We start from the raw sequence: 11,242 nt of genomic DNA, 5'->3' as shown, positions 1-11,242 counted from the left end.
ATCCCTAATTCTGGGTATAGACTATTCCATTTCTGGGTACAGTCTGATCCTCAATCCTGGCTCTTAATCCTAGGTGTAGACTGATCCCTAATCCTAGGTACAGTCCTGAATTAGGAATTCATATTCCTGGTCCCGGGTACAGATTGGTCCCTAAGCTTGGATACAGACTGACCTCCTACTTCTGGTTATAAACTTAACCCTAGTCCTGGGTACAGACTGACTGTTAGTCCTACCTAGTCAAAGTCTTATCCCTTTAACCCAGAAAACAGGCTGACACAAAACCCTGGTCAGAGCCTGACCCTAAACCCAGATCTCAGACCCTTAATTCTAGCCACAGACTGGCCCAACCCTGTAAGCTTGTCCATGACCCTGACCACAGACTGACCCAAATGAGGCTGGTCTAGAAGTGTATGTGGGAATTAGAAATAGACGTCCTGCCAATGGAGGCCAGAGAGCTATGTCCGTAAAAGGACAGGGTGTGACCTGCCAGAGTTGCCAGAGTTTTGGCAACTACCTAGCCTCCTACCTAGCCTCCACCTCACCTGCTGGCTCACTGAGACAGAGCCAAACATGAAAGGGAAGGTGATGGCCTGACCATAGGGCCCAGGAAAATGCAGGTATCATTAACAGCCTGTGGCCTGTCCACTCTCAACCCCCTACTGCCCACCCCTTCCTGGAATAGACCCCAGGCCACATGCAGAGGGGGCAAGCCCAAGGTATGGTACCAGCAGAGCTAAGTGGACTGTCCAGATGGGTAACGGGGGCCTGGCTTCCTCTGGCCTCCACATAGGGGCCCCAGGTGTTCACATGGATGGAAATGGGAGGGCCAAGTCTCTTCATAGGCTGCTGTCTGGTCCACAAGAGTCAACTGGCCCTCTGAAGGCTATCCCGCTTTCCAACCAGGATTGAAGGAGATCCCATCTTGGATCTAAAGGAATGGGGGTGGAGACGGCATCTTGTCGTTCCACTTCCACCCCATTCTGGACATGGGAAGCATTTGTAGGCTTCCACTCTATGGGAGATTCATAGCCTCAATCCTTAAGGAATTCTCAATCTGAAAGGAAAACACAAACCCTGACCTCAGGGAGCTCCCAGGTTGACAGTGGAGACAGAGAGGCCCTGCATCACGTAGAAAAACAACCCTCACTCTGAGGGACACAGGAATGAAGATATGTATCCTTGGTGCTACAGGCAAGTAAGTGGGAAAGACTGAATGGAGTAGACAGAGAAGTCTAATCCAGGTGTCCTCCTTGGAGAAGATGATACTCATGTCTGGAGAAAGACTTAGGCCACATACATACCCGTTCACTGGCCCTGCGACCACCCCAGCCCCAGGAATGCTCAGGGCCCAGACCATTTCCCTTTCTCTGCCCAGTGCCCAGTAGTCCTGAGGCCTGTACTCCTTCCCCCTGGGGAGTTGAGGATGGGTGGGGGACGGAACGGGCCTCCCAGGCATTCCTCCCGCATTCCTGGGGCCATGCCCTCCTTCCTCCTGGCCTCAGCCTGGCCAAAAACTATTTCAGGCTTGCAAAATCTGGTCTGCTGCTCTCTTGCTCACAGCCCCCAGCAAGGCGTAGGCCTGGGTCCCGGCCAGAAAACCCGTAGCACCCACAGAATCCAGAGGGTTCTGGTCAACTAGGACAGAGGAAACTGGGTAACCTCTTGGGCAAATGAACATACAGTGGCTGGGGAGCAGAGAAGATGGTGACTGGCCCCTCCACAGGGCAGCAGCCACAGGGCCCCACTTCCCAGAGAATGTACCCTGGGAAAAGGGAGAAAGGGCTGGGAAGACAGGCTGGCTTGTGTTTGGGGGTCCAGCAGTGGGCTGAGGGCGTTCAGACAGATTACTTCATATGAGACTCACCTCCCTCCTGACACCAGGCCCCCATGCCCAGGTTCATGTTATCCCCACTTTACAGATGAGAAAATTAAGCCTTCGATCAAAGCTCTTCTTGAGGCTTATGTAATGCCTTGCCACTCTGCCCATATGAAGTGCAGGGACTGGAGTCTGGCCTTTTGCCCTTCTTCGCCAGTCCCCACTCTGCAGCCTACCCCAAATGTCAATAAATGCCAGCGTTCTTTCTCTCATGCCCCCCCCACCCCACACAGCCTGCCCTAGACACCCAGTGCCCAGAGCCTCCACAGTACCCACTCACCCTCTCCTCCCAGGATTCCCCTCCAAGTCCCCACACCCTGCCTCCCAAATGAGCTTCTACCTTCCTCCCCGCTGCCACCTCCCTGGTCACAAGCTACTGTGTTCACACTCCGAGTCTCCTCAGCGCCGTGGGGGCTTCCCTGATTCTGCTCTGGGAGTTCCTTGGGGAGGACTCTTAATTCTCATCCCTAGCTTCTCCTCCCCCGGGGTGAGCTTCCAGAGTCAGCGCCAGTGGGACCTGGGTGAGGGGGAATCCCTCCCACCCGCAGGCAACTGGGTCCCAGAAGAAAGGGCCTGAAGCCACCTGAGCCAGGAGCCAGGGGCCAAGTCTGACACTTTTCCGTGTCACCAGGGTCTGGAATGGAGAGGGCACATCAGAGAGGTGACCAGCAAATGAATGAATGAATCCCACCATTCTGTATTTTAGATGCTGACAATATGACAGTGAATACAATGTGAAAAAACAAGCATACTTCCCACCCCCATGGAGTTTTATTCTAGTCAGGCAGAAGGAGAAGGAAATGTAAACATACAAGGTCAGGTACTGCTGTGAAGCAAAATAAAGCTGCGGGTACTATGCGAAGAATAGGCTCTGTGTGTGTGTGTGTGTGTGTGTGTGTGTGTGTGTGTGTGTGTGTGTTGTGCATATTAAGTAAAAGAATGAATCTGGACGATCCTGGGCCAGGTCAGAACCTAGCATTGCCGTTGACTGTATAATCTCAAGCAAGTCATGCCTCCCCTCTGGGCCTCACTTTCCTCATCTGTAAAGTGAAACCATGGACTGAAAGGCCATTGTGATCTGGCCTCAGCCTTGACCTTCCAGGATCCAAGACATTTTGCCTCTGTGAATTTAATGGGGGGAATTATAGGCAGCTTAGAAGCGGTTCTGAAGAAGGAGAATCTCTCTGCTCCAGCAATTCCCTGAGGTTCCAATTTTTCTGTTGATGGCACATAATGTGCATAGATTTGCATACTAGGCCCCCAAACTCCCAGGGAAGGCACGTCTCAAAAATGTCAACAATTAGCACAAATGACTTGACTTATATTCAGGCCTCTTCCCAGAGCAAGGGGAGGTAGGTGAGGTAACCTCCAGCTACAAAGAAAGCAGAATTCTTTGCCCTGAAGAGGCAGAGAGAGAAGCCCTGCTTCCTCTCCTCTCTCCGGTGCCTTCACCAGCCCATTCCCTCATCTCTGCTCAGACACCCCTGGCTAGGCTGCCCAAGAAATGCCCAGGGGGACCTCCTAAAGACCTACTCCTGAGTCACTTGATGACTTTGCCTAAGCCCCTAACAGGAGCTGCCTAACCCTGCCCTGCACTATTGGTGTCCAGAGCAGCAGCTTTCAGGGTTTGCAGCAGCCTAGGGGATCCAGAGCACCTCCAACTCCAGTCCCGCCACCTCAGCCCATGCAAGGCCAATCCTAGAGGCTCCAACGTCTAATATCACCCAAGATCAGTAAACATTGCAGCTTCCCCTCACAATGGCTGCCCGGTTAGGATTTGCAAATCACACATTCACATATACACTAACACATACACACACGGAGGGGCTTGTGCATGCTTTCACACACACAGCATACTCACTCATGCACACACAAACACACACTGAGGTGCACTGAAGACTCCCACCCAGGACAAATGATCTGTAGGGAAAAGAAAATTAATGTTCATAGGGTGCTTTACCTATGCCCATCTCATCTAATCCTCTCCACACCCTAGGAGCAACTTTTTGGCACTCCCATTTTGCAGAAGAGGAAACAGGCTGCCTGGGTCTGCTGATTCCTGTCCTTGTGAGCTCACTGTCCCATACTTCCACGCTTGTACACAAATGGAGGTGCTATTACAGAAGAAGTTCTGAGCCTGATTCTGCTGCTGCCTCTCCAGCTAACCTTAAGTACAACTCTCCTCCTCCCAAGGCCTCAGTTTCCTCATCCAGGCAATGGGAATCCTAATGCCTTTCTTTTCTCTGCATAGGCTTAAACCAGATGGCCCATGACAAGCCCCTCCAATTCCCATGTCCCAGAGCTGCCAAATTTGAGCCCCAGTCACCCACTATGAACCTGCCACCTATTCCGGGAACCTGGCCAGGAAGCCCAGGATGGGCTTCTTACCTTGTCTTCCCATTGGGATGGGTCTCAGAGGAGGCCAAACTGGGCAGAACTCTCTCTCCCATTGGCCCTCAGGTGCCACCGCCATTAGTGCTGACTTACAGCTTTGCACTGCTGCTGACATCAGCACCCATCTGTCTGTTGTGGTAAGAGAGGCCTCCTAGGGAAACAGGTTTGCTAAATCTCAGCCAGGAAGGACCTCCCAGCTGGGCTGTTGGGGCAAGTTTGGTAAATACCCTCAACAGGCACCTTTGGAAGAAGGAGCGGGTGATCAGAAATCTATGCCTCCCCCAAGCAACCCTCTCACCTCCCTAGCCACCCCCAACCATGATCAAATTCCCATCCCTGGCTTTGGACTTTTCAGCTGGTTCCCTGAGCTACTCAGCCCGTCATCCTAATAACCAGCTTCCTACAACGTCCATCTCCTGTACCACCATCCCCCCAACCACTGCTGTCACCATCCTCTATCTGTCACCTCCAATCATCAAAACCCCATCTGCCACCACCTTCCTTCTCCTTCTTCATTCTCATCCCTACCACCAGCAGCACTCATCCATTCCAACTCAAAACGTCACTATCTAATCCATGATCTATCTCACTTCCTGCCTAAATTCTTTATGGAGCAATAAACTTTCGCTGGAATGATACCCAGACCACAAATCTGGGACCCAATGACAGTTCCAGGAGGCCATGGTGCACCATCTGTGGCTCAGTTGGTTTCCAATGGGGTCTATTCATATGGCATCTGCAAACACTCAAATGATGCAGATGCTTCCCTTACTTAATACCCATCTGGCCCAGGGTGGGCTGAGGGTGGCCCAGCTGGATGCAGCACTATCCTTAATCTCTCTGAGCAAGCAGCAAGCAGCATACCTGGCTTGCTTAAACACACACTTTGCCAGATGCTGAAGAACAATTAAAAGTGATCACAGTAGATCCACTACCCTGATCAATCTTGCCTGTCTTAAGCTCAGATAAGTCTGTATAGGAATCTGTTTCCAAATCTGTCATTTCTGATGGTACATATGCTAGATTCCTATTGCCTGGATGAGTTACAGGGCCAGCTAAAGTCAATGGAGTTCACACCCCAAACAAGAGAAGAGCTTGCCCTAGCCTTCATCCAGCCTCATGTGTTGCGATTTGGCTAGAAATTGTTCAGGAGAATCTTAATTAGCATTCACCTGTGGTGTTGTGAAAAAAGAAAAAAAAAAAACACCTCACTTCAGGTTCCAAAGTCTGAGTTGGAGTAAAAAGACTGTTGGAATCCAGGATCCACCATACAACTGCTAAGCCTGTTTCTTCATCTGTAAAATGAGAATGACAATGTCTACCTCATAGGATTGGTTTGAGGGTAGAGCGTGTTAAAGAACTCTTAAGGATCTTTTGTCAGACCCAGCTTGACCACAAGATTGAGCTGAATCTGAATAAACATTCTAGAACACTGCCAGAAAAGCTACATTTACTATCTTGTCTGACCTATGTAATTTGCAGAGTTCTTTTCACATGGGTTACTTCCAAAATCAAAATTAATGTTATCACTGATGCTCAGTTAAAACAGCGTAGTAACTTCTGATTATTTCTCTCATGAAACTACCTATTTAGTTTTATACAGTCATGTACCACATAATGATGTATGAACTGCACATACAACGGTGGTTCCGTAAGATGATAATAGAGTTGAAAATTTCCTAGCGCCTAGTGACATTGTAGTGCAATGCATTACTCACATGTTTGCAGTGATGCTGGTATAAAGAAACGTACTATGTTACCAGTCACATAAAAGTATAGCATATACAATGATGTACAGTACATAATACTTGATAATGATCGTAAACCACTATGATATTGGTTTATGTATTTACTATACTTTTTATTGTTATTTTAGAGTATACTCCTTATAATTTTATGTTAACTGTAAAACAGCCTCAGACAGGCCCGTCAGAAGGTATCCGGAAGAAGGCCTTGTCATCATAGCAGATGACAGCTCCATGCCTGTTGCTGCCCCTGAAGACCTTCCAGTGCAGAAGATGTGGAGGTGGAAGGCAGTGGATGTTAATGATCCTGACCTCAAATAGACCTAGGCTACTGTATGTGTTTGTGTCTTCATTTTTCACAAAAAAAATTTAAAAATTTAAAAACAGAAAACAGCTTAAAGAATAAGGATGTGTAAAAAAATATTTTTGTACAGCTATACAGTGCGTTTGTGCTTTAAGCTGTGTTTACAAAAGAGTCAAAAAGTTTTTAAAATTGTTTAAGTTTACAGGGTAAAAAAAAGCTATATTAAGCTATGGTTAATTTATTATCGAAAAAAGAAATGTTTAAAATCAATGTAGTGTAGCCTAACGGCACAGTGTTTATAGGGTCTACAGTAGTGCACAGCAAAGTCCCAGACCTACACACACACTCACTCACTCACTCACTGACTCACCCAAAGCAGCTTCCAGTCTTGCAAGCTCCATTCATGGTAAGTGCCCTCTATAGGTGTACCACGTTTTGTTTTTTTTTTTTTTTTCTCAGCCTCCTGCGTAGCTGGGACTACAGGCACCCGCCAAATCACCCGGCTAATTTTTTGTGTATTTAGTAGAGACGGGGTTTCACCATGTTAGCCAGGATGGTCTCGATCTCCTGACCTCGTTATCCACCCGCCTCAGCCTCCCAAAGTGCTGGGATTACAGGCATGAGCCAGCGCGCCCGGCCAGGTGTACCATTTTTTTACTCATTTATACCATATTTTTACTGTACCTTTTCTATATTTACATATGTTTTGTATGTTAGACATACAAATACTTACCACTGTGTTACAATTGCCTCCAGTATTCACTAGACTAACATGCTGTCCAGGTTCACAGCCTAGTTGTATAGCAGGCTAGACCATCTGGGTTTGTGTAAGTGTACTCTATGATGTTTCGCACGACGAAATTGCCCAACAATGCATTTCTCAGGATTTGTCCCCATCGTTAGGTGATGCATGACTGTACTCTAACATCCTCTCCAGCTTTCATCTGTTTTTATTTTTATGATGGGCTGGAGACAGGACATTGTATCTGCTTTTCCCTACGTAAGTCTTGCCATGCCCTTTGGCCAAAGGCAATTCAAATATGGACTTCCTACTGTCACCATCACGGTCACTACGATCTAAGTATTTTTTGGGGCTTGTGCAGAGAAGGAAGAAGATGAGCCCCCACCTTCTCTGTTCCCCATAATGTAGGAGAGAAGACACAGGCTGAGCCCCAGGAGGACAGATCAAAGCTTTAGATCTGAAAGGGTGGTTCCAGCCCAGCAGCATGAACATGACCTGGGAACATGTTAGACGTGTAGGTTCTCAGGTCTCACCCCACACCTGCTGGATCAAATACTCTAATTTTTGCACTTGAGCGTACATCACTCAAGTTTGAGAACCGCTGCATTAGAGGATAGAACCCCTCAACCATAGCTTGCAGGAACAGTGAAGCCGTGAATACACATCCAGGTCTCAGGAAGTCATTTTAGCCTGGAAAGGAAAAGAAGGAGGCATCATTGGCGTGGGCCTGGGAGCCCCTATGCTCAGCACTCCTGGAAGCGCTGCAGACAGGGAGGTCTGGGGTCTGGAAAAACAGCAGGAATCTTAGGAATTATAAGGCTGAGAAGGAGGTGAGGAGGGGGCAATGTGCCTGGCTGCTGCTCAGGCCTCCCCACTGGCAGAGGGGTCCCAGCAGCCTTGTTCCCTAGGCCCATGCTGAACTTGCTAGTGATGCTGGCATTCCTAGCTGTGGTTCGGCACCAAGGTCCAGTGACCCCCCAGACCCAGCCCCGGGCTATTTCCCTAATAGAGACCTAACCAGAGGGCCTGAGTTTAGGGTGCTGAGGCATTGACTGTGTAAGGGCCCCAACCCACTGCCCCATCCACTGTTCTCCCTGCCCCCACCACATGTGTCTGGGACTTTCCCAGGAGTTGGAGCCACACTGAAGGGACATAGAAGCCACAATTCTTGCCCTCAGAGAGCCCCGCAAGCTGCTGAGAAGATGAGTACTGAAGACCACCAGTTCCCAAGTCCTAAACCATGTGCCAGACATCGTGCTGAGCTCTTTGTGAACATTATAGAATTAAATGAGACAGTCACCCTTGAAACAGATACAAACCCAGAGCAGAGAACGGTCAGCACAGGAGGAATCTAATTGGCAGGTGTACCATGGGCACCTGAGAGCTGGGTAGTCAAGAAGTTTCCCAAAGGGAAGGAGGCCCATTGCTGACTTGGAGACAGAGAATGTGGAGGCAACAAGTTCATATCTGTCTCTATCTCTCTGTCTCTTCCTCTCTGTCTCTTCCTCTCTCTGTCTCTACCTCTCTGTCTCTTTCTTTCTATCCTTCTTTCTTCCCTTACAATAGACCACTCCATAAATGAGCAACCTCTCCTATGCCAGACTATGATCCTGTCATTAAACCCCTATTGAGACCAGGCACTATGGCTCATGGCTGTAATCCGAGCACTTTGGGAGGCTGAGGCAGAAGGATCACCAGGGGTCAGGAGTTCGAGATCAGCCTGGCCAACATGATGAAACTCTGTCTCTATTAAAAATACCAAAAAAAAAAAAAAAAAAAAAATTAGCTGGGCATGGTGGCAGATGTCTGTAATCCCAGCTACTCAAGAAGCTGAAGCATAAGAATTGCTTGAACCTGGGAGACAGAGGTTGCAGTGAGCTGAGATCGCGCCACTGCCCCCCAGACTGGATGACAAGAGTGAAACATCACCTAAAAAAAAAAAAAACAAACCAGGAGAATGGGCAAACAAACTACTCTATATCCATACATTGGAACACTGGCCATCAGTGAAGAGAAACAACCTACTGATACATGCTACAACATAGATAAATCTCAAAAGCACCATTCTAATGAAAGAAGCCAAACAGAAGGGACTGTACATTCTATACTTCCATTTATAAAGACTTTCTGGAAAAGGCAAAATTACATAGAAAAAAAGCAGATAGACTAGTAGCTGCCTGAGACTGGGAGCCGTGGTAGGGATTGACTACAAATGGTATGAGGAGAACGTGCCTAGGGTGACAGAAGTGTTCTAAAACTAGATTATGCTGATGGTTGCACAACTGTATAAATCTACTTAAATCACGAAATGTATGCCTAAAATGAGGATATGTTCTGGTATGTCAATTTTACCTTCATAAAGAGGCACTGACAACGAAAAAAAGAAGATGGCTGATGGAAGGATAGATAGCTAGACTTGTGAAAAAGTGATTATAACAAGATGTGGATGATGTGATTATATTATAGGATTGGGGTTGATATGGGTGATCACTGTACAATTTTTTCAACTTTTCTGTAAAAGTTTTCATGCTAAAATGTTGAGGGAATTTTAGGAAGCTCGAAGCAGGAAATGGATCAAAGGATCTATGGTGTAGAAAGGTAATTTTGGCCACCAGGATATTAAAGTGAAATCACTGACAATGGTGTTGGTGAGGATGTGAAGAAGCTGGGACTGTCATATGCTGCTGCTACAACCACTTTGGAAAACTGGCAGTGTCTACCCTATGACACAGTAATTTTACTCCTAGGTATTTAGTAGAAATGTGTACACTTGCACACCACAAAGCAAAGATAAGAATGTTACAGCAGCATTATCCATCATAGCCCTAAGCGAGGAACAACCCAAAGATTATTAGTAGAATGGATTAAAAATTGCATAGTCATACAACGGGACACTATACCACAAAGAGAATAAATGAACCACACACATGACATGGGTGAATTTCAAAATGGTGAGCCAGAGAAACCAGAAACAATCAAGTTCATCCAGTGTGATTCCATTTATATAATGTTCCAAAGTCAGGCCACACTAACTGTCAGGAATAGAAGGCAGAAGAATGCCTGCCTTTGATGGGAGTGACAACTGGGTGGGGACACCAGGCAAGGGTTACGGGAAGCTGACAATGCTCTATTTCTTGATCTAGATGATGTGTTGCAGGTAAAAGATCACTGCACTATGTATTTATGATTTGTGCACTTTTCTGAGTGTGTTTTTTTATTAGAGGAAAAAAAATGTTTACTAAACAATTGGGGAAAAAAGAAACCTGGCCGGGCACAGTGACTCATGCCTATAATCCCAGTATTTTGGGAGGCCAAGGCAGGAGGATCACTTGAGCTCAGGTGTTTAAGACCAGCCTAAGCAACATAGGGAGACCCCGTCTCTACAAAAAAAAAAAAAAAATTAATTAGCTGGGTGTGGCCACACATCCCTGTAGTCCCCGTTTTTGGGGGGCTGAGGTGGGGGTATTGTTTGAGCCCGGGAGGTTGAGGCTGCAGTGATCCATGATCATGCCACTGCACACCAGCCTGGGCAACAGAGTGAGACCCTGTCTCAAAAAAGAGAAAAGAAAAGAAACCTATTTGACCTTCACTCAAGGACACCCTCACCTTAAACCTGACCTCTGAGGGGCTTCTGGAGATGCAGCAAGTTTGCTTCCGCCCCTCTGAGCAGCCTGGGACAGTCTTTGGCTACACATCCAGCACAGTCAAAAGTCCTTGGCATTTGTCAGATCTGCAAGGTCAGAGGAGAGGAAAGAGGCATTGGAGGCTTTGATGCAGGATAGCCCAGGGAGCCCGCAAAAGTCCTAGAAAGTTTGGCAGCCACCCTAAATCAGAATGAATCACAAAGGATCATTCCAGCCCGGTCCTGCATGAGATCTGTGGGGGGAGCAAGCTGCGGGTGAACAGAAGTTAAGAATTGGTGAGACATCAGGCCTGCTCTTCTGCTCAAAGCTTTCACCTTCAAACAGTCCTCTCTCTGCCTTGTTATAGTTGTCTAAAAAGGCTTTAATAAAAATCCACTAAAATTAACTCAGTAGGAACTCTTTTTGTAAAAAGAATACTCATCCTTTTGATATATTTTGTGTTGGTGAGGTTTCCATTTTCAGATGACAGGGCCTCTCGATACAGAGACTACCTTTTTTTTTTTTTTTTTTTTTTTTTTAAATAATCAACTCCAATTT

General features: G+C 47.2%; 1 long non-coding RNA gene across 1 annotated transcript; it reads left to right on the top strand.

The window, feature by feature from the left end:
• Positions 1–519: 519 nt before the first annotated feature.
• LOC115896865 lies at positions 520–8,150 on the top strand. The gene is made up of 4 exons (XR_004056769.1): positions 520–617; positions 2,583–2,691; positions 3,873–4,047; positions 7,204–8,150. It is a non-coding gene; the product is annotated as an uncharacterized LOC115896865 (long non-coding RNA).
• Positions 8,151–11,242: the final 3,092 nt, after the last annotated feature.

The sequence above is a fragment of the Rhinopithecus roxellana genome, chromosome 4 (assembly GCF_007565055.1).
Source record: "Rhinopithecus roxellana isolate Shanxi Qingling chromosome 4, ASM756505v1, whole genome shotgun sequence".
Lineage (NCBI taxonomy): Eukaryota > Metazoa > Chordata > Mammalia > Primates > Cercopithecidae > Rhinopithecus > Rhinopithecus roxellana.
The sequence above is the reverse complement of the archived record's forward strand: the minus strand, read 5'-3'. Positions and strand labels throughout refer to the sequence as shown.